General features: G+C 45.6%; 1 long non-coding RNA gene across 2 annotated transcripts in view; it reads left to right on the top strand.

Annotated features, from left to right (window-relative positions):
- The window catches only part of LOC125125252 (uncharacterized), a 41,918-nt gene extending 27,468 nt beyond the window's left edge, over nucleotides 1–14,450 (top strand). For both annotated transcript variants that reach the window (XR_007134385.1, XR_007134384.1), the window contains exons 3-5: nucleotides 7,008–8,534; nucleotides 12,761–12,988; nucleotides 13,871–14,450. This is a non-coding gene — a long non-coding RNA (uncharacterized LOC125125252). The remainder of the gene's footprint in view (nucleotides 1–7,007; nucleotides 8,535–12,760; nucleotides 12,989–13,870) is intronic.
- The last annotated feature ends 7,718 nt before the right edge of the window (nucleotides 14,451–22,168 follow it).

The following is a 22,168-nucleotide window of genomic DNA, read 5'->3' as shown; positions in this document are numbered from 1 at the left end:
ACAAGAATACCACAAAAAAAAAAAAAGAGAGAAAATTACAGGCCAGTATCACTGATGAACATAAATGCAAAAATCCTCAGCAAAATATTAGAAAACTGAATACAAATATATATTATAAAGGATCATACACCATGATCAAGTGGAATTTATCCCAGGGATGAAAGGATTCTTCAATATCCGCAAATCAATCAGTGTGATACACCACATCAACAAACGGAAAAATAAAAACCACATGAGCATCTCAATAGTTACAGAAAAATTTTTGACAAAATTCAACATCCATGTCTGATAAAAAAAAACCCTCCAGAAAGTGGGCATAGCGGAAACCTACCTTTACATAAAAAAAGCCATGTATGACAAACACATAGCTAACATCATTCTCAATTGCAAAAAACTAAAAACATTTCCACTAAGATCAGGAACATCCGCTTTCACCACTACTATTCAACATAGTTTTAGAAGTCCTAGCAACAGCAATCAGAGAAGAAAAAGAAATAAAAGGAATTCAAATTGGAAAAGAAGAGGTAAAACTATCACTATTTGCAGATGACATGCTACTATACCTAGAAAATCTAAAGACACTATCAGAAAATTGTTAGAACTCATCAATGAATATGGCAAAATTGCAGGATACAAAATTTATACACAGAAATCAATTGCATTTCTACATATTAACAGTGAAAGGTCAGAAAGAGAAATCAGAGAAACCATCCCATTTACCAAGGCATCAAAAAGAATAAAATACCTAGGAATAAACCTATCTAAAGAGACAAACCTATACTTTGAAAACTGTAAGACACTGATGAAAGAAATCAAAGGTGATGCAGACAGATGGAAATATATACCATGATATTGGATTAGAAGAATCAATATTGTCAAAATGACTATACTACCCAAGGCAATCTATATATTCAATGCAACCCCTATCAAATTACCAAGGACACTCTTTACAGAACTAGAACAGAATATTTTAAAATTTGTATGGAAACACAAAAGACCCTGAATAGCCAAAGCAACGTTGAAAAAGAAAAAGGAAATGAAGGAATCAGGCTCACTGATTTCAGACAATACTACAAAGCTACAGTTATCAAAACAATATGGTACTGGCACAAAAACAGAAATATAGATTAATGGAACAGGATAGAAAACCCAGAAATAAACCCAAGCACCTATGGCCAACTAATCTATGACAAACAAGGCAAGAACATACAATGGCAGAAAGAAAGTCTCTTCAATAAGTGGTGCTGGGAAAACTGGAAAGCTACAGGTAAAAGAATGAAATTAGAACACTCTCTAACACTATACACGAAAATAAACTCGAAATGGATTAAAGGCCTGAATATAAGGACAGATACTATAAGGAAAACATAGGCAGAACATACTTCGACATAAATCACAGCAACATCTTGTTTGATCCACCTCTGAGAATAAGGTCAATAAAAACAAAAATAAGCCAATGGGACCTAAATAAACTCAAAATATTTTGCATGGCAAAGGAAACCATTAAAAAAATGAAAAGACAACCCACAGAATAGGAGAAAATTTTTGCAAATGATGCAACAGACAAGGGTCTAATCTCTAAAATACATAAACAACTCATGCAACTCAACAACCCAATTGAAAAATAGAAGACCTGGAGTTCCTGTCGTGGCACAGTGGTTAACGAATCCGACTAGGAACCATGAGGTTGCGGGTTCGGTCCCTACCCTTGCTCAGTGGGTTAACGATCCGGCGTTGCCGTGAGCTGTGGTGTAGGTTGCAGACACGGCTCGGATCCCGCGTTGCTGTGTCTCTGGCGTGGGCCGGTGGCTACAGCTCCGATTCGACCCCTAGCCTGGGAACCTCCATATGCCATGGGAGCAGCCCAAAGAAATAGCAAAAAAAGACAAAAAATAAATAATAAATAAATAAATAAAAATAAAAAAATTTTAAAAAAAGAAAGAAAAATAGAAGACCTAAGTACACACTTCTCTAAAGAGGACATATGGATGGCCAATATGCACATCACTAATTGTTAGAGAAATACAAATCAAAACTACAATGAGGTACCACCTCACATAGATCAGAATGGCCTGCATAAACAAGTCAACAAATAGCAAATGCTGGGGAGGGTATGGAGAAAAGAGCACCCTCCTACACTGTTGGTAGGAATGTAAGTTAGTACAACCACTATGGAAAACTGTATGGAGGTTCCTCAGAAAACTATGGAACTACCATATGATTTAGCAATCCTATTCCTGAGCATATATCTGGACAAAACATTCATTAAAAAAGATACATGCACCCTGTGTTCATCACAGCATTGTTCACAACAACCAAGACATGGAAACAACCTGAATGTCCATTGACAGATGAATGAATGAAGATGTGGTACACATACACAATGGAATACTACTCAGCCACTAAAAAGGACAAAATAATGCCATTTGCAGCAACATGGATAGAACTAGAGATTCTAAGTGAAGTAAGTCAGAAAGAGAAAGATAAATGCCATGTGACATCACATATGTGGATTCTAAAACACGGCACAGATGATCCTATCTACAAAACAGAAACAGATCACGGACATGGAGAGCAGACTTGTGGTTGCCAGGAGGGAGCAGGGAGGGAGTGGGATGGGCAGGGAGTTTGGGGTTGGTGGATGCAAACTGTTACACTTGGAATGGGTGGGTAATGGGATCCTACCGTACAGCACAGAGAACTGTGCCTGATTGGATCGTTTTCCTGTACAGCAGAGACTGAAGAAACATTGTAAATCAGCTATACTTTAAAAAAATTAAAAAAAGAAAAATCTGGGGGGTAGCAAGCCATAAGACATTGAGGCCCACTCCTTGGCTGTGAACAAAGATGACATTGGCAGCTTCAGAAGGTGGTTGCCTTGGTTTGGGCAGCAACATGTTTTTTTTTTGTTTGTTTAGTTCAGCTTTGTTTTCTTCATTTTTCGAAGTTTTATTGAAGTAGAGGTGATTTACAAGGTTGTGATCATTTTTGCTGTACAAAAAAGTGATTCAGTCATACATATACACACGTCCATTCTCTTTTGGATTCTTTTCCCACATAGATTACCACAGGATACTGGGTAGAGTGTCCTGTGCAATACAACCAGTCCCCATTGGCCAATCATTCCATATACCTCAGCGTGCATATGCTAATCCCAAACCCCCAGTTCATCCCCCCTTAACACCTGCCCCCTTTGGTAACCATAAGATTTTCAAAGTCTATGAGTCCTCTGTTCTGCGAATAAGTTCATTTGCATCCTTTTTTTTTTTTTTTAGATTTCCACATAAAAATGATATCATAGTCAGGTTGGCTCATGAATACGTTACTGTTTTGCATTCAAGACAAGAAAATTGGCCATGTCCTTTTGTTTGGGGGGTGAGGAGGTTCTGAAGGAACATAATGGCCTACCTTTCCTCCTCCTCCCTTTTGTGTTAGAATCAACTGAGAACTAGAGCAGGAAGTCAAGTGGGAATAAAACTATGATATATGCTTTATTATTGGTAAGGCTGAATAATGACCTTTTAACCTATGGCATAGGAGGCTCCCATTACCTCTTCCCAGGGTCAGGCCAAGGGATCTGCGTTTGAACAGTTAGGGCTGCAGAACAGACCCTTACATTGACAGCCTGAATGAGGACCTGGCCTTGTCACCTCTTGAGAGCACTACCGCATAACAGCCAGCTGTCGTGCGGTCAGGTGTGCTTGTCTGGTCCAGAAGCTCCAGGAATTAGGGGAAACTTGACTGTACCTGCAGACAGGCAACCAAGGACAGAAACTTTTGAGGAAGCAAAGCTTCTGCTAGCCCACATGATACATTTGTAAGACTTTTTAAAAGCTGCCCCTTCCTCTAAGCAGATGCAACCACATCAGGGTGCACAGCTGGCAAGTGGAAACAAGTGATGTTTCAGCCCAACTGGCTTGGGCAAACACAGCAATGGCCTGCATGATGGCTCTCATTTTATAGGCTGAGGATGGGACTCTGAGGTGGGGCCCTTGAGAGCTCTCTCGGCACCCTTGAAGTTATTGTTGTTAAGTTTGATGGCTGGGCTTTCCACTATGGCCCCCACCAGCCCCATGGAGCTACGTAAATTTACATTACAATTGGATAAATCTAGAAATGTCATCTCTCACTCATGCTAGCTTCATGTTAAGGACTCAATAGCCATACATGGCTAAGTGGCTACCGTATTGGATGGTGGAAATAGAAACATTTCCATCCCAGGAAGTCCTCTGGGCTAGCATTATTTTATGGGATCACTTTTAGTTGTATTAACCACTTCTAAGTCTTAACCAGCTTATCTTTGTCACTTCCCTCTTGCCTCTGCCCATCGTGGACCCCATTCTCCAGCCCTTGAGACCCTCTATTTCGTTCCCAATGTTCCAATCCCTATACTTTTTGTTCCTGTGGTTCCCTCTCCCTCCTATGTGCTTCCTCTGCCCATCACTGCCTAGCCAATAAAATGCTGCTCACCCTTCAAGGCCCAGATGCTATGCAGACTCCCCACATCCCCTAGGTGGATGCTGTTTACTCTTGGGAGCTCCCAGAGCTGCACATTTGTCTCAGCGCTTTTAGTGCCGATTCTGATCAGGTGTCTGCCTGTCTTGTCTCCCTGCTTTCTCTGTGCCCTGGAAGGCTGGCCCCTGCCTTATTCACCTCTGTCCCCAGGGCCTGTATAGAAAGACCCTCAAAGCTGCATCTCTGGGGGGAAACATACCATTAAAACTCTGGGTGAGACAACTGTGTGATAATATTTTTAGATGTAAAGCTTTGAGCTTAGCAGGCTGTGCTTCGCACACTCTGAGCCTCAGAGCACTGCTAGGTGGGGGCTGCTTTGTCCAACTCCCAGGTGAGGGAAGAGAGGCTCAGAGACGAGCAGTCACCCAAGATGACTCAGCTAGAAATGGCATCCCGGGCACTGGGGTGCCTCTTGTTTGGGAGAGCGGTCTTGGATGGATGTGGTCTGGTAGACCTGCATTTGCTAACTTTAGGCAGGAGCTAGGATGAGATGCTTCAGTTAAGCTGAGAGTTCAGGGCAGCTGGATGCAGACACCTGCCCCCAGGGAGCAGACAGCTGCCCGGGAGGCTTTCACAGGCTTCATTCCTCTGGCCAGGGCTGACCAGGGACCCTCACCTGTCCTCTTCTTTTCCTCCCTGACGGCTGTGTGTTGCTTCCTGCTAACTCGGACGCAGCAGAAAAGCCAGTTTGACTCTTGGCTGGGAGGGGACATATGTCCCCGACTTTCCCTTCTGTCTCAGCTCCAGGTCAGCTGTTCTTATCTTCCTCTCTGTCCCCAGAGCCACTGTTCCCACAGCAGGTTTAGGTGAGCTGGGCAGTTTTATGATGACATCAAAAAATATTTCCTTCCTGCAAGAGGCTTGAGTGTCATAACTAACCCTGGGCGTCTTATTACTGAAGCTCTTCCTGCCAAGGGAGAGATATTTTGTACTGAAAACTTGTTAAAAAGAGTGGACAAATGGGGAAGGAAGCCCAGGTTGTCTGGCACAACCTGTCATTCCACCCGGACCCCTGCACAGGTTTCTGGGGGGTGGCACTGAGGGCCGAGGCAGTGACTGTCCAAGAGCAAGCCTCCTATCACAGTCACCTTGGTTTTCCCTTTTTCAGCCCCGTCCTCCTTCCTCTTCGAATTCTCATTTGCTTTTTTTTTTTTTTTTTTTTGACTGCACCTGTGGCATGTGGAAGTTCCCCGGCCAGGGATTGAACCTGTGCCATCGAAGCAATCCGGGCCCCTCCAGTGACAACACCAGATCCTTAACCCACTGCACCACAAGCACACTCCCACTGTGTTCTCATTTTCTCATGTCCCCCTTCTCTTCTGCACACACCTTCAATATCCCAGTGAGTCCCCAGGCATTGTGTGGCCCCATGGGGGTGGGGCACTCAGCCCAGAAAATACTTTGATGTGGTCTCTGAGCTCCGGCGGACCACTTCTGCCCGCTGCCAACCCACAGCAAACTAAGCTTTGAGGTCCAGATTCAGAACAAAGGGGTTGGACTGTGAGCCCAGGTACACACAGGAGGAGGGAAACACCCTCGTGTCAGGAGCCAGGTCCCTTGCCTCCTGGCAGATCACCTTTCCCCCGGCCCTGCCCGCCTAGCTTCTAGCCTCCTGCACTTGTTATTCAGAACTTGGCAATGTGATTCTGAGCCCTGGTGTTCCTGGTCTGTCTTTCTGCCTCTATAAGACATTGACTGAGCCTAATCTCTAGGTGAGGACTAGCCTGACAATCTCCTGTCTATTCCTGGTGATGCTTCAGTTTTGGTTGGGCGTCTCCTACCTGGGACTCTCCCTCAGCTCTCTCTAAGCCCTTCATATAGCCCGAGCCTCTTCTAAAACTAAACACTAGGATGTAGACCCTCGTGTCAGGCGAGTTTCATGGGAACACTAGTCCCTGTCACTCATGGGTTGTGTAACTGTGGATACACGATGTACTGTGTACATTATTTTACGATCCCAAGCTTCCAGCCTCTTATTATAATACCTTCTCATGGAGGTGTTGTAAAGATTCAAAGCAATGGGATATGTCAAAGGCTTCTATCAATGCCTGGGACATAGGAAAGACTCAATAAATACCATTAACTAAGCTTTGAGGTCCAGATTCAGTACAAAGGGGTTGGACTGAACATGGGAAAGGCTCAATAAATACCATTATCAGGAAGTTCCTATTGTGGCACAGCAGAAACAAACCCAACTAGCACCCATGAGAATGCGGGTTCGATCTCTGGCCTTGCTCAATGGTTCAGGGATCCAGCATTGTCATGAGCTCTGACGTAGGTTGCAGACACTGGATCCCGAGTTGCTATGGTTGTGGCTGTGGTGTAGGCAGGCAGCTGTACCTCCGATTTGACCCCTAGCCTTGGAACTTCTATATATCATGGGTGTGGCCCTAAAAAGCAAAAACAAACAAAACCAAACCATTGTCATTACCTTTATAGGTGTTTTCATTAGTTTCTAAATAAGAAACATTTTTTTCCCTTTTTCCTGGAAGCTGAAAGTTTCTTCAAGGTGGTTTTCGTGGAAAACCAGCCACTGAAGCATCCTGAATTCCCCCAAGATCAGTGATGGAGCCTCCTACCATGAACCTCTGGGGGACCCGCAGTACTTCCGCCAGCTCAGGATTCAGGATGCTTTCTATTCACGAGCTGTCTCCAGGCCTGTGTGCTGATTAGCTATGGACATGCCTGCATTAAAAGTGATTTCATTTTCAGATCTACAAACAGTACCAGCCTTCCCACTTCACAAGTCCAGAAAAGGGTTACAAGGTCAGAGCTCTGGCATACTTCTAAAGAATGTCCCCCAAAAGGGGTCCAGAGGACACGGCTCTCCCTCTCAAGGCCGCTGAACGCCCAGCCCGCACAGCCTATGAACGTCTAGGGCCAACAGAATCTGGAGGTGCCTCAAATGCACAGCAAGGTTGGTTGTATGAGCAGATGAGACTGAGTTTGGAGAAGGGGAAAGGCAGGAATCAGAAGCACCATGAGACCAAACAGATGGAAGCTCATCTCTTGAGAACTTGCCAATTAAGAAAAAGGAGTGTGAGCAAAACTCCCGTGCAATTTAGGCAGATGACGATGACCAAGGAGCCCAACCTGATGGAATAGACAGAATGGTGTATGAGGATAGGATAGCATCAGAGATCAGAACGCAGAGCAGTGAGAGAAGCCAAAAGTAAGATCCATAGGCAGGAACTCTACTGTAGAGCCCAAAGCTGCCCATTCCTATTCCCGGTCTCCTGCTGGACTAGGGAAACCTAGAAACCAGCCCTGGGCAAGGGCTCAGGCAGGTGGGACAACTTTGTAGCCTGATGCTTGGGTTCGGAACTAGGGCTCTAGTCTCTCTTCCTAGGTTCTGGAAGGGCCCAGGGAGGTGGGTTAGCAGCCCAGGAGGGGAGAAGGCATAAAAGCACAGCAGAGTGCTATGGCTTGAACTTAGTGCTCTGCTTACCTCTTGGTACCCACCGTGGTTTGCCTCTTTAGCACCCATCTCCCCTTCTGGGGAATAGCCCTTGATATTCCCTTGGGAAGTCATCTCTTCCCTACTCTCAGCCCCTGTGCTCTGTGTAGAGTTCCCACATCCAGCAACCAGAGTAGGCCATGTGACCACCACTAGCCAATCAAAGCACTGTGCCTCCCTGGCCACTGGGATTGGTTCAGAGGAAAGTAGTCACCTGAGGTCGCTGATGTTGCTGCAGTCATTTGCCTCCAAGCAGATCCAAGACTGAAGGATAAAAGGGAGCAGAGCAAAGAGGAGACAGTTTCTAAAGATGCTGTTGGAGCCCTTGAATTCAGCTGTGCCTGGAGCTAGCCCCTGTTCCTGGGTTTTCAGTTGCATATATCAGTAAATTCCCTTAGCAGAAATCAACTTGGTTTGGATTTTCTATCATTTTCAACCAAAGCGTCCTAACAGAAAGCTGCAACAGCTGAAGACCACCTATTCCCAGACCCCATCAGTTCATTGACAGACAGCAGGTTCCTGGCATGGTATGAGGCCATGCTCTCATTGGCTCAAGGCCCAGGTAAGGCTCACCTGACATTACTGTAGGTACCCTGGCAGGGTTGTGTTAGCAGAGCAATGACTAAATATAGAAAATCAGGTTCTTTTTGATGCCTTATATCCTGCTTTCTTATCTCCATCCATCTGCCCTTAAAAGAGTTCAATAGGGAGTTCCTGTTGTGGTGCAGCGGAGATGAATCTGACTAGGAGCCATGAGGTTGCGGGTTCGATCCCTGGCCTTGTTCAGTGGATTAAGGATCCGGCGCTGCTGTGAGCTGTGGTGAAGGTCGCAGACATGGCTTGGATCTGGCATTGCTGTGGCTGTGATGTAGGCCGGCGGCTACAGCTCTGATTAGACCCCTAGCCTGGGAACCTCCATATGCCACAGGTGCGGCCCTAAAAAAAAAATAGACAAAAAACAAACAAACAAACAAAAAGAGTTCAACAGATTGCCACCACTTTGGACATAATGTTTATACTTTACCTTCAAAAAATATCTTCATAGCCATCTATCTGTCTGTCTATCTATCCATCCATCCATCCATCCATCCATCCATCCATCCATCCTCTCTTGCCATGGAAGTACCAAGGCAGAGAAAAGTGTAGATGATTCTACTAGAAGGCAAGTCCCTGGAACAAGCAGAATGAGAAACCCTCAGCCTTTGAACTTTTTAATGACAAATAGCAAAACACCCATTGCTGTTAAATCTCTGTTACTGTTCCCAATTTCTTCCTTCTTCCCAAAATGTGAATGCTCAGTTGCCATATGTATTAGTTAAATTAGGATAATCACTGAGCCAAGAGACCCCAAATGTCTAATAAACCTGCATAATTGAGATTGACTTCATGTTGTCATAATGGCACTGGCTTGGTGCACAGCTCCCAGAGCAGGCTTCCTCTGTGCAGTCATTCAGGATCCAGGCTGATGGAGGCTCTGCCATCTTCAACCTGCGAAGTCTTCTGGATTCCAGCCAGCTAGATGACGAAAGAGCACTGTGTTAGAGAGGGCATTTGATGGTCCAGGCTTGAAAGGGATGTAAAACTTTTCATTCCATTGACCAGAGTTCAGTCCTGTGGGCATAGCTACATGCAAAGGGGACTGGGAAATGTAACCTATCTCTGTGCCCAGGAAGGAGAGGCAAACAGGTGGCCATCAGTCCCCTACTGCATTTGATGTTTCTTTTCTGAATTCTGGATGGCACTTTAATCTTGCAATTTGTTTTTTAGTTTCTTCTTGTGGATCTTTGCAATTCCCAAGGACTGCAAGACCTGCCGCAGTGGTTCCTACTGTGGTACAATGAGATCTTGCAGTGCCAGGATGCAGGTTTGACCCCCAGCCCTGTACTGTGAGTTAAAAGATCCAGTGTTGCTGCAGCTGCAGCGTAGGTTGCAACTGCAGCTCAGATCTGATCCCTGGCCCAAGAACTCCATGTGCTACGGGCTGAAGAAGAAGAAAAAAGACCTGTTCTAGAGAAGGTAATTATTTCTCCCTTGTTCATTCAGCTGGATACTCAATACGTATTCATTGAATGGATAAGTGAATTCGATAAGCCTATTCAATGGGAATATATCGTGTATGAAATCCAGCAGTTCCAGTTGTTAACAACTGCGGAAAATGAGATAAAACTTATTAGCCATGCCATTTTCTTACAATTTTTACATAAATGGTCATCTTCTCTTCCTGTCTTGGTTTTTACCAATATATCGCTATCAAAGAAAGGAAAAATTAAAGACGTAGAAACAGAGACAGATGCTCTTTCCCGTTTAACTCAACTATTATCAAATACTTGGGCAATCCTTTGTGTGCTTAAGAAAACTGTACTCTCTTTACTGCTCAGTGCCTCCAGTGTGCAGAGGCCCCAAGTTCTTGGCTTGTTCTTGGCTTTTCCCCTATGTGGCTGCTGGAACTTGGATGCGGAAGTTCCTTAGCAGGACTTTTCAATAGCAAGGCTTCCTCCTGCAACGTTGCGCCTTACCGATCATTTTAAAAAACATTTGACTACATGTTTTCAAAGTGCTTCCACAACCAGGGTTTTCTTTGATCCTCTCAATAACTCCGTGAAGGTGGTATGAGGTCATCACCATCCTTAGCCCCCAGAAAGGTGAGTGGGTTTATTGCCTAAGGGGGCCGTACAGCTAGAACCAGCACCCAGTTTCTCTGTCTTGTCACTAAACCATCTCCTGAAGGAGTGCTCTTTTATTCGTCTCAGATAAATCCCCTCTCTTCACCCTTTACTCCTATTTTCTCTTCCAGATAAGAAATAGGAAAAAAAGACAAAAGCTCATGATCAAGATATACCTCTTTTTTTTTTTTGTCTTTTTGCCATTTCTTGGGCCGCCCTCACGGCACATGGAGGTTCCCAGGCCAGGGGTCCCATCAGAGCTGTAGCCATCCGCCTACACCAGAGCCACAGCAATTCCGGATCCGAGCTGTCTGCGAGCTACACCACAGCTCACGGCAATGCCGGATCCTTAACCGACCAAGCAAGGCCAGGGATCGAACCTGCAACCTCATGGTTCCTAGTCGGATTCGTTAACCACTGCACCACGACGGGAACTCCAAGATATACCTCTTTTTCTCCAGTCAACAGAGTCTGCATCCAAGCCCCAAAGTGGTCCCCCAGCAGATGAGGAATTGGTCCATGCCGCTTCCTCCCTCCCTCATGCATCAATAAGAAATTTGCATGAATTTTCCTCATTGTAAACTGAGAGGCTTTCTACTATTCCAGGGTGTCTCTTGCAGGGAGTAAACCCTTTTCCCTCGAAATGTTTTAGAAATGTATTCTGAATAGAACAGGCTGTTGGTTTGTTTCATTTTTTTAAGTATACAGTGGTTTCCTCACTTCCATAAATACGGTCAAAGTCACTTGTTGGCACTGTATCACTAGGGCTTAAAGATAGAAACTGGGTTGATTTCCACATAATGATCCAAATAAAAAAGCCTGAGAAATGAGCCCTGAGCCACTAAGCCCACTGCAGTGTATATAACTGGTTTATGTTTAGCAGCAGCCACAGCAAGTTTCCCTGATTTGCGAGCATAAAAATAAAGCATTTTCCTGTGGATTATTTCTAACCTGTGAATTTATTCCATAGCCAGATTTGCCTTGATCCCAGGGGGAAACCTTTAGGGAGCAATGCTTCTCACCAGCAATTTCCATGATGCTATCAGTCTTATTGTAGGACCAACAATTAATTATAACAATAAGAAAGACATTATTCAGCCAGGCCTCTCTTCCTGTTCTTAAATTCATAAAAATCCCTGCCACTTGGACAGTTGTTGGTATAAGTGTGAGTGTGTGTGTGTGTGCATGCACACCCACGGCACATGGAGGTTCCCAGGCTAGGGGTCGAATTGGAACTGTTGCCACCTGCCTACACCAGAGCCACAGCAACACCAGATCTGAGCCACGTCTGCAACCTATACCACAGTTCATGGCAACGCCGGATCCTTAAGCCACTGAGTGAGGCCTGGGATCGAACCTGCAACCTCATGGTTCCTAGTCGGATTCATTTCTGCTGCACCACCACACGGGAACTCCCTTTTACTTGCTTCTTCTAAAATAACTGTACTACAGAGTTTTATGGTGCACTCCTTCACTGTTTATTCAGCACTTACCACGGGCCAAATTCTATTCTGAGTCCTAACAATACAGGGTGACTAAGATAAACACAGCTCCTTCTTTCATAGGGGTCCTAGTCAGGGGAGATAGGTCATAAACAAGGAGTTATAGAGATTTATTAATTGATGTGTTTAGCTAATATTTTGTGAGCCCCTACTATGTGCCAAAAATGTTTCTAAGCACTGCAGGCAATTCACACCAAGCAGGCAGACAGCTTTGCCTTCAGGGAGATTACATTCTAACTGAGGTAATTCTGGATTTATTTCTAGTTAGAAAGTAGCACAAAGAAAAAGTACAGGGGACCTTCCCTGACATCCTCAAGGAGGTGACATCATTTTAAGTGCCTCAAATAACATAGGGCTTTGTTTTGCCCACCAGGACTGAGAGAGCTTCCCTGGACAGGGCAGGAGGTTCCCTGGGCAACGCGGCCTCCGTTCCGTGGGCCATAGAGGGTGTCCTGGTGCAAGAGATGCTCCCGGCCACAGGCAGGCAGTGGGCTGGGATTTGGAACCAAGTGTCCATTTAGTAGTCAGCATCCATTTGTGCTTGAGAAGTCCTGACACAGAAAAAAGCGTGGCCATCCTTCCCTTGCAGCACAGACAATAATTAATGGACCTTCCTTTCCCAGCCGGGAAAAGCAGAGCAGAAGAGACAAATCCAGGCTGTGCTGGAGGGGCCTCTGCCTCGGTGGTCGGGAGAAAGCAACTGCTCTATCTCTGGCCTGCCCTTCAGACTGCAGAGCTGCGGGTCATCGGCCTAAACCGCTTCAGTGCACACCACGCCTGGGTCTACGTGGAAATGGTGGCACACACTTAAATGGAATGTCCAACCTTTGTCTTCAGCCCTGAAACCACAGGTAAGTATTTAGGTCTGTGTTGTATCGATCATGCCTCCCACCGGCACCAGGAGAAACGTTGTGAAGCAAGGCAACTTTCCAGTGACAAGGAAGTCATTCTCCTAATCCGCTCTCACTGGACAATCAGGTTGACAAAAACCATTAAGTTTTCTAAGATTAGCAATTCACTGTCAGAGGGAGCCATGTATAGAGTTTTCCACTCCATTACACCCAGGACAATAACCAGAGGCCAAGTGACAGGAAAAGGCTGGGGCTTTTTAAAGTTTCCTGTGTCCTTGGGCGGAGGGAAATAAATTAACAAGTGCCTCCCTTCTGAAGGACATGGGATATATACTATCTCATTAATCAATGCAACAGCCTCTGAAGGGGGCTCTGTTTATTGCACTTGACAGAAGAATAAGCGGGGCTCAGCAGCGTCGGGGGAGCACCGTCTAAGCTCACCTGGCTCATTCATGTGCGATGGGGCCGAGAATCAGAGTCACTTGGCCAGAGGGGTCTCTAAAGGCTAAGGGTCCTACTTTCTTTTGGGCAGAACTGCACTTTTTTTTTTTTAATTTTTTTTTGTCTTTTTGTTGTTGTTGTTATTGTTGTTGTTGCTATTTCTTGGGCCGCTCCCGCGGCATATGGAGGTTCCCAGGCTAGGGGTTGAATCGGAGCTGTAGCCACCGGCCTACACCAGAGCCACAGCAACGCTGGATCCGAGCTGTGTCTGCAACCTACACCACAGCTCACGGCAACGCCAGATCGTTAACCCACTGAGCAAGGGCAGGGACCGAACCCGCAACCTCACGGTTCCTAGTCGGATTCGTTAACCACTGAGCCACGACGGGAACTCCAGAACTGCACTTTTATCATCCTGAAACCCGTTTCCCTCTGAACCAGATCCTGTGGTTCTGTAGCAGGTGGAAGCAGGCTGGTAAAGGGGAAGGACCACAGACCGTGGCGGATCCATGTCCACCCGTCAGCTCTGCCTCTCCCTTCGTGACTTGGGGGGAGTTCCTCCACCTCCAAGCCTCCTTCTTCGCCTCTTATTCACCAAGAGACAATAACCGAAAATGCTCATCCTGTGAGGACCCCGGGAATGAAATGAAATCACACATGTGAGGCATGTAGCATCTTGCTGGACATAGGCCAGGTGCTGAAAACAGGGGTCAGTGGCTAATAGAAAGTGGCTTTTTACCTCCTGTTTCTACTATAAACTTATATAAACATATTACCAAAGCCTTAGGAAATAGAAAAAGCCACCCATATTCATAACTATTATCATTATTGTATATTCCCTCCAGGATTTTTCCAATGCATGGGTTTTTTTTTCTTTTTCTCACAGATACAGTTAGTTTGTCTTTGTAATCTCAGTGTCTGTGAATAAAGTTTTATTAACACACAGTTGGGCCAGGTTTTTTTTATGTCTTATCTATGGCTGCTTTAGTGCTCAGCAGAGTTGAATAGTTGTGAGAACCATTTGGCTTGGAAAGCCTACAACAGCAACTTTTTTTTTTTGTCTTGTTGTTGTTGTTGTTGTTGTTGTTTTGTTGCTATTTCTTGGGCCGCTCCCGCGGCATATGGAGGTTCCCAGGCTAGGGGTCCAATCGGAGCTGCAGCTGCCAGCCTACGCCACAGCAACTCCAGATCCAAGCCACATCTGTGACCTACACCACAGCTCACAGCAACGCCCGATCCTTAACCCACTGAGCAAGGCCAGGGATCAAACCCGCAACCTCATGGTTCCCAGTCGGATTCATTTCCACTGTGCCACACGGGAACTCTTTCCTCCACATTTTTACCAACACTTGGTTTTGTCTGAATTAAATGTTAACCAACTTATTGGATGTGCAGTGATTTCCCCTTATGGTTTTAATTGGCATTTTCCCGATTATTAACATACATTAAGCACATTTTCAAGTATTTATTGGCTATTTGGATTTCTACTTTAGAAGATACCTATTCAAATCTTTTCCCCCTTCTTCTACTGTGTTATCTGTCCTTTTCTCTACCTATTCTGAATACAGTTCCTTTGTCATTGATAGGTGTGGAAGTATCTTCTCCATGCCAAGGCTTATCTTTTCACCTTATGATTGTGCCTTTTTTTTTCTTTTGTCTTTTTTAGGGCAGCACCCGAGGCATATGGAATTTCCCAGGCCAGTGGTTGAATCGGAGCCATAGCGGGATCCGAGCTGCATCTGCGACCTACACCACAGCTCACGGCAATGCCGGAGCCTTAACCCACTGAGCGAGGCCAGGGATCAAACCCGCAACCTCATGGTTCCTAGTTGGCTTCGTTAACCACTGCGCCACAACGGGAACTCCAGGATGGTGTCTTTTAACGAACAAAATTTCATTGTGTCCTGTTTTCTTGTTTGTTTGTTTCACTTAGCATTATACTAATTCATTAAGTCATCATATCAATTCATTTATTCATGTTGCTACTGTCTTTATTTTAATAATTGTACAACACTCCATGATTTGCTTATCCATCCTTCCATTACCTGCTATTTCAGTTGTTTTCAATTCCCTTCTATTAGCACCTAACTATTGGAATGAAATTGTATGGGCACTACCCCAGACTTAACTGAAGGAGGATCTTTAGGGAGAAGGACCAGGATCTGCTTTGTAGATTCCGCTTGACTATTTTCATGCACACTGAAGTTTGTGAATCAGGACTATGCTATGGAGAAACACACATATGAGCACAGGGATGTGTACAAAGAATGTTCACAGCAGCATTGTCTGTAATCGCCCCAGACTGAAAACAACCCAAATGTCCAGGAACCATAAAATGTCCAAAAGCAGTAAAATAAGTAAGTGGAATAATATTCGAGAATGCAAATGATAGGGGTTCCCGTTGTGGCTCAGTGGTTAACAAACCTGACTAGGATCCATGAGGATGTGAGTTCGATCCCTGGCCTCCCTCAGTGGGTTAAGGATCTGACTTTGCCGTGAGCTGTGGTGTAGGTTGCAGATGTGGCTCAGGTCTGGTGTTCCTGTGTTTGTGGTGTAGGCTGGCAGCTGTAACTCCGGTTGGACCCCTAGCTTGGGAACCTCCTCCATATGCCACAGGTGTGGCCCTAAAAAGCAAAAAAAAAAAAAAAAAGTGCAAATGAACAAACTAGAGTCTTATGCCATATGGATAAGTATTAAAAAGATAATGCTGATCACACGCACACAAAAAATCCGGACACAAAAAAATATGACCTCTATGATTCTCTATAACAATATAAAATTCAAAAATAGACAAACCTGAATGATATAGTTTTGGGGTGACTGTTTAAGTGACAAAACGTGAGGCAAGGAACTTATATTCCTTAAAGTCAGGATTACTGTCTTTGAGGGGAAAGGGGTGTTTATGAAATAGCACATGGGAGTTAGGGGGGCTGGCCATATCCTACTTCTTGACAGCGGGGGAGGGGAGAGACGGTTACAGATGTATCTGCTTTATGATAATTTGTTAACATGTACATTTAAGTTTTATTCACCTTTCTGTATGTGTGATCTATTTCACAATAAAAAAAATTTTTAAAGAAAAGTAACTGCCAGGAATGATTCTCTGAGCTCATGGAACCTGCCAGATCCACTTCACACCTTGCCTTCCCGCTTGGCCAAGTCCCTGTAGCCCACCCAACTGCAAGTTGCAAATTTATAGGCCAACTGAGCCCAGATGGTTTCCTGTGATAGCTGCTAGGGGCATAATAATGAATACACGTCTCCCAGCACGTTCCTGAATGCATTTTGGCAGGATTTTTACTGCAGGCAGTAAAACCTTGTTACAAAGTCCCTCACTGTCTCAGGGGCTTGGCCGCATTGTGGTTGAGCCACACTGCCTCTTGTTACAGGCAGCCCGTCATCCTTGTCCCACACAGCATCCTTGAGAGCTGGCTTTCTCTCTGTTGTCCTAGGAGGCTGTTTGATTGATTGTTACTAATAATCATTGCGTTTCAGGACAGAACCCGATTCCTGTCCTCACAGCTGGAACTTCCTCTTTGCACTAATTGGAAAAACATCCTCCGGGAAATGGGGCATTTTTATTGAGTCAGTCTTTGGCGATGGCCCTGTCAACGGGCAAGATGAAGTTTACAGCAGGGAGTTGAAGGCTCTGAAACCCTCCCAGGGCAGGGGTCCCAGGCCTGAGTCCAAGAAGCCAGGCCATGCTGGTCAATATACAGACCCCATTTGAAACCATGAAGGGTCACATTAGGCAAGGGCTAGCTCTGGAGGCTGGGGTCAATCCAGTAGTCCAAGAACCATCCTGGTGAACAGTCACCCCAATTCTTTCCCTTTTTTTCTTATTAACAGTAGCCCTAGGAGTTCCCATCATGGCACAGTGGTTAATGAATCCGACTAGGAACCATGAGGTTGCAGGTTCGATCCCTGGCCTTGCTCAGTGGGTTAAGGATCTGGCGTTGCCGTGAGCTGTGGTGTAGGTTGCAGACATGGCTCAGATCCCGCATTGCTGTGGCTCTGGTGTAGGTTGGCAGCTACAGCTCCAATTAGACCCCTAGCCTGGGAACCTCCATATGCTGCGGGAGCAGCCCTAGAAAAGGCAAAAAGACAAAAAAAAAAAGAAAAACCAACCAAACAAAAAACAGTAGCCCTAAATATTAGCTGCAGAGTTAAGACATTTCCCAGACTAGTTGAGGTTAGAGATGGTCTTGAGACCAAATTCTGACTAATGAGAAGGCCAGCAGAAGCTGCATATGGAACTTCCAGGAAGGGTCCTTAAAGTGAGTATCTATCCTTCTCACCCCTTCCTGTCCTTGCTTTTGGCTGGAATGTGGTTGGCACGTTAGCAGCCGTCCTGAGCAATGGGGTGACTTTGGAAATGGAGTCCATGCCAGTGGCTAGCAAAGCAGCGAATCTGCCCTGGATTGACTTCCTGCACTTTTTGCAAAAGAGAAGTCAACTTCTATCTTAAGTCACTGCTTTGGGGGATTTTCTGTCACTTGTAGTTGAACCCAATCCTAACTGTTACAACAGCATTTTTATCACGGTAAAGAAGTGAAAGCAACCACAGTAGCCCATAAAAAGGGACTAGTTCAATGCACTCATTTGTTTACTCGTTCATCACATTTTTAATGAGTATTTACTGCATGCCTGGCTCTCATATAGGCACTGGGGATATAGTGGTAAAAAGAGAGAGAGAGAGAGGTTGTCTCTGCCCTCAAGAACTTTGTGAGAAGAGGAAGCAAGAGGCATAAATACATGGACAGCTAAAATATAGCTTAATTAGTGGAACCATGGAGGCTGAATAGTTTGAAAAGATATTTTAACGAGATGGGGAAAATGTTCATGACATACGGCTAAAAACAGTACGTTATTAAAGATCAGGCATAGTAGATCCAGTCTGTAAAACAGCACATGTATTTGCATGGCGAAAAAACAAAACTGATAGAGACTTTACACCTTGACCAGCCTTGGCATTTAGCAGGTGCACAATAAATGGTTAACAGGTGAAGGACGCTATTTAAGGATGGAGGGACTATTTCTTTTCTCTATATTTTTACATACTTTCCAAATGGTCCCCTTGGCGCACGTGCTGCTTTTGTAATAAGGAAAAATCTACCCGCGTTGGGAAAGAATGTGAATTAGAAAGTTGCGGATCCAGACAAACTGTACAGGGTGATGATTTTAGTTAGAATGCAAACTAAGCTGCGCTCAACCGTCTCAAAAAGAAACTCAAGCCTCAAGTCTGAGTTTGGCCTCTCTCTGGGGGCGAGGACTGGTGAGGGGTCTGGTTCTCTGCCCCAGGCCCTGTCTGCAAGCAGGCAGGGAAGCTTGCCCAGGGCTTTGTTCTACATTTTTAGTGGGGCAGGGCTCCCGGCAGCCAAGTTATTAAGCACTGGCCCTATCACTTCTCTTCCCATGGCTCCTCTGCTGGGCCTCCTGCCCCACCATTAAAGCAGCTGTTGTTGTTTTGGAGAGGCTAATTAACTCCACACTGCATGAAGCCAGACGCTAATTGGCCCCCTCACTTAATCAACTTTAATGTCTCTCTTCTGGTGGACCCGGCTGCTACTTTTTGTTCTCCCATCACCAGCACGCGCAGATCCAGGGGATGGGTGGTGATGGTCTCCGGTGGGCTCCTGCATCCCTCACCCTGTCAACTCCCCCGCCAAGGGGCGGGGTGCCGGCCTCATGGTGACCCTCACTTTGCTTGGTGGACAGACTCTTAAGTTCGTGCTCGCTGGAGCATCTGGGGACCTGAGCTTATTGCTTGTCTTCCAAACACGGCACGATGATATGAGTCATCCGATGGTTGGTTTCTCAAGAGAATCAGCCTCATCCCTGCCTGTTGCTGACACATATTTAAGGCTCTAAAACCTAACTCACTCCCACAACTACTGCAGCTACATTTTACCGAGTGTGTTTTCTGCAGCGGATACTGTGTCAAGTCCTTTCCAAAGCCACATGACCACCCTATGGCTCCAGGTAAGTAAGCATTACCTATTTTTAACCGAAGGAAGAAGTGCCACGCTTTTCCCTGTTTGCCAGATGAGGAACCTGGGGTTGTAATCACATCTACATCTGTGGTTGGAATGACACACTACTCATTTCAATCATGGTCCCTATATGATGAGGATCAAGAATTGTTATCGTCCTCATTTCTGAAGAGAACTGGAGGCTTTCAAAAAGAAAAAAAAAAAAGACCTTTCCTAAGGTCACAAAGTGAGGGAGATGGGCTGATACCCCTGCACACCTGCTCACATCCTAATTCCAGAACCTGTTGCCTTATGTTACGTTACATAAGAATTTGTTTCCTTGGAGTTCCCGTCGTGGTGCAGTGGTTAACGAATCCGACTAGGAACCATGAAGTTGCAGGTTCGATCCCTGGCCTTGTTCAGTGGGTTAAAGGATCCGGCGTTGCCGTGAGCTGTGGTGTAGGTTGCAGACGCGGCTTGGATCCCACGTTGCTGTGGCTCTGGCGTAGGTCGGTGGCTACAGCTCCAATTTGACCCCTAGCCTGGGAACCTCCATATGCTGCAGGAACGGCTCTAGAAAAGACAAAAAGACACACACACAAAAAGAATTTGTTTCCTTATGTGGCAAAATGACTTTGCTGATGTGATTAAGTTAGGATATGGAGAGATGATCCTGGATTATCCAAGTGATCCTAATACAATTGCCAGGGTCCTTATAAGAGGGGTGAAGGAGGCTCAGAATTAGAGAAAGATGAAAGAATGACAGCAGAGATCAGACAGGAGAAAAGATGGAGGAAGGGGCCAAAAGCCAAGGGATGTGAGCAGACTCCAAAAGCTGGAAAAGTAAGGAAATGAATCCTCCCCTGAAGCCTCCAGAAGGAACACATCCCCACCAACACCTTTTGTTTGGGGGGGGGGGTCACCCCCCAGCATATGGAGCTCTTGGGCCAGGGATCAGATCTGAGCGCCCATCTCAACCTAAGCCACAGCTGTGGCAATGCCAGATCCTTAACCTGCTGTGCTGGGCTGGGGATTGAACCCATGTCCCAGTGCTCCCAAGACACTGCCAATCCCATTACACCACAGCAGGAGCTCTGCCACCAACACCTCGATTTTAGACTTCTGACCTCTGTAACTGTGAGAGAGTAAATTGCTGTTGTTTTAAGCCACGAAATTTGTAGTAATTTGTTGCAGCAGCAATAGGAAACCAGTACACACTATCCATGGAAGAGTTAAAGGGCTTGAGTTTAGGTCTCATATCAGGAAGTCTTTTTTGGACTGAATTGAAAAAATTTCCCCATACCCAGTCAATACACAGTGACTTTAAATTCTAGGCTTTTCTGAGAGAAGGCTGACTGTGCATTGGGGGCCATTGGATGGCATCTCCTTGCAGCCCAGCCTGCCCTCTTCCTAGTCTATTTCACACTTCTTACCCTTCTTTGGCTTCCTCAAGCATCTAAAACCCAACTGCACAGCAGAGCTCACCTGGAGGAAACCAGGGTCCTACCCGTACCAGAAGATCGGCTCTCAACAGGGCAGAATGGGTCACAGGGCTTGTGAGAGTTTGGAGCTGGGGAGATAGTAACTCTTCCATTTGCATGCTCTCAATCCCACTTCCTTCCCGTGTGGCTCCCTTTCCTCTGCTAATGAAAAGGTTGGTTGTTGTGAGGATGAAATCAAGCAACCCACGTGTCATGCTTAGCGCAATTCCTGCCAATGATGAATCCTCAACAGATGTTGGCAATGAAAATGCCAGTGCAAACTGAGTTTCTGGTTGGCAGAACCCTGAGGCCCCCTCCTCAGAGGCCTAAGGGTCGAGGGCCGTGGTTCTCAAACTGTAGCATCAGATTCAGCTGGAAACGACTGGGCTTCACATCCCCGGTTTCTGACTCAGTAGGTTTAAGGGGGGACTGGAGATTTTGCATACTTAACACACGGCCAGACCATGAGGGTGCTGCCCCACCAGGAACCACACTTTTGGAACCACTGATTTAAAACAGAAGCAAAGATCATGGCTTCTACACTATCTGTGCCTAGTGCCCAGCATAAAGCCTGGCATATAATAGGCAGGTGGGCAGCAAATATTTGTGGAATGAATCTGTTTTTCCCCACTGTCTTCCTGAGGCTTTAAGTGTCCAGGAAGCTACCCTTCTCCATAAAAAAAATTCCATTCTCTATCTTTTTTATCACTCTCATATTGACTACAACTTGGTGCTGACAATCTCTCTTCATAGACTCCCTGTTTTCCCCTTGAATACCCTCCATTTCCCCAGCGAGTGTCTCTCCCCTGGATCTCAACCTTTTCCATTAACTCCATACACTGCACAGCCTGTTCCAGGACATCAAACTTTAATTTAAACAGAAAATAATCAATAAGCTTAGCAAATTGCCCATGGCAACCTCTGCTGAGTGAATCAAAGGGTTTTATAGGTAATTTAAAGGGTGTCCTCACTCATCCCTCAAGGTAAAGCTTAGCATATTGACAGGAGCCCTTTTCCACCCCGACCCAGGAAGCTCTGGGACGAAATGGGAGAGAAAGGACCTGGGTTCTGGGGACGGGGGAGGCTGAACCAGGAAGGAAGGGTCTGTCTTTCAGAATTAAAAGCATCTAAGTAAAAAGCGCTGACATTCATTTGATCCTGAGCCCTGTGTGAGTGAGGGGTTTGGGGTTGGTTGGTTTTGGTTATAGGCCATTGAAACAGACTCTGGGTCACTTCAAAAAAAAGAAAACTCTTGAGGGAAAGGGCTAAATTAGCAGGGTCTCAGA

This window comes from Phacochoerus africanus, chromosome 4, assembly GCF_016906955.1.
Source record: "Phacochoerus africanus isolate WHEZ1 chromosome 4, ROS_Pafr_v1, whole genome shotgun sequence".
Classification (NCBI taxonomy): domain Eukaryota; kingdom Metazoa; phylum Chordata; class Mammalia; order Artiodactyla; family Suidae; genus Phacochoerus; species Phacochoerus africanus.
This window is presented reverse-complemented; position numbering and strand designations above follow the sequence as displayed.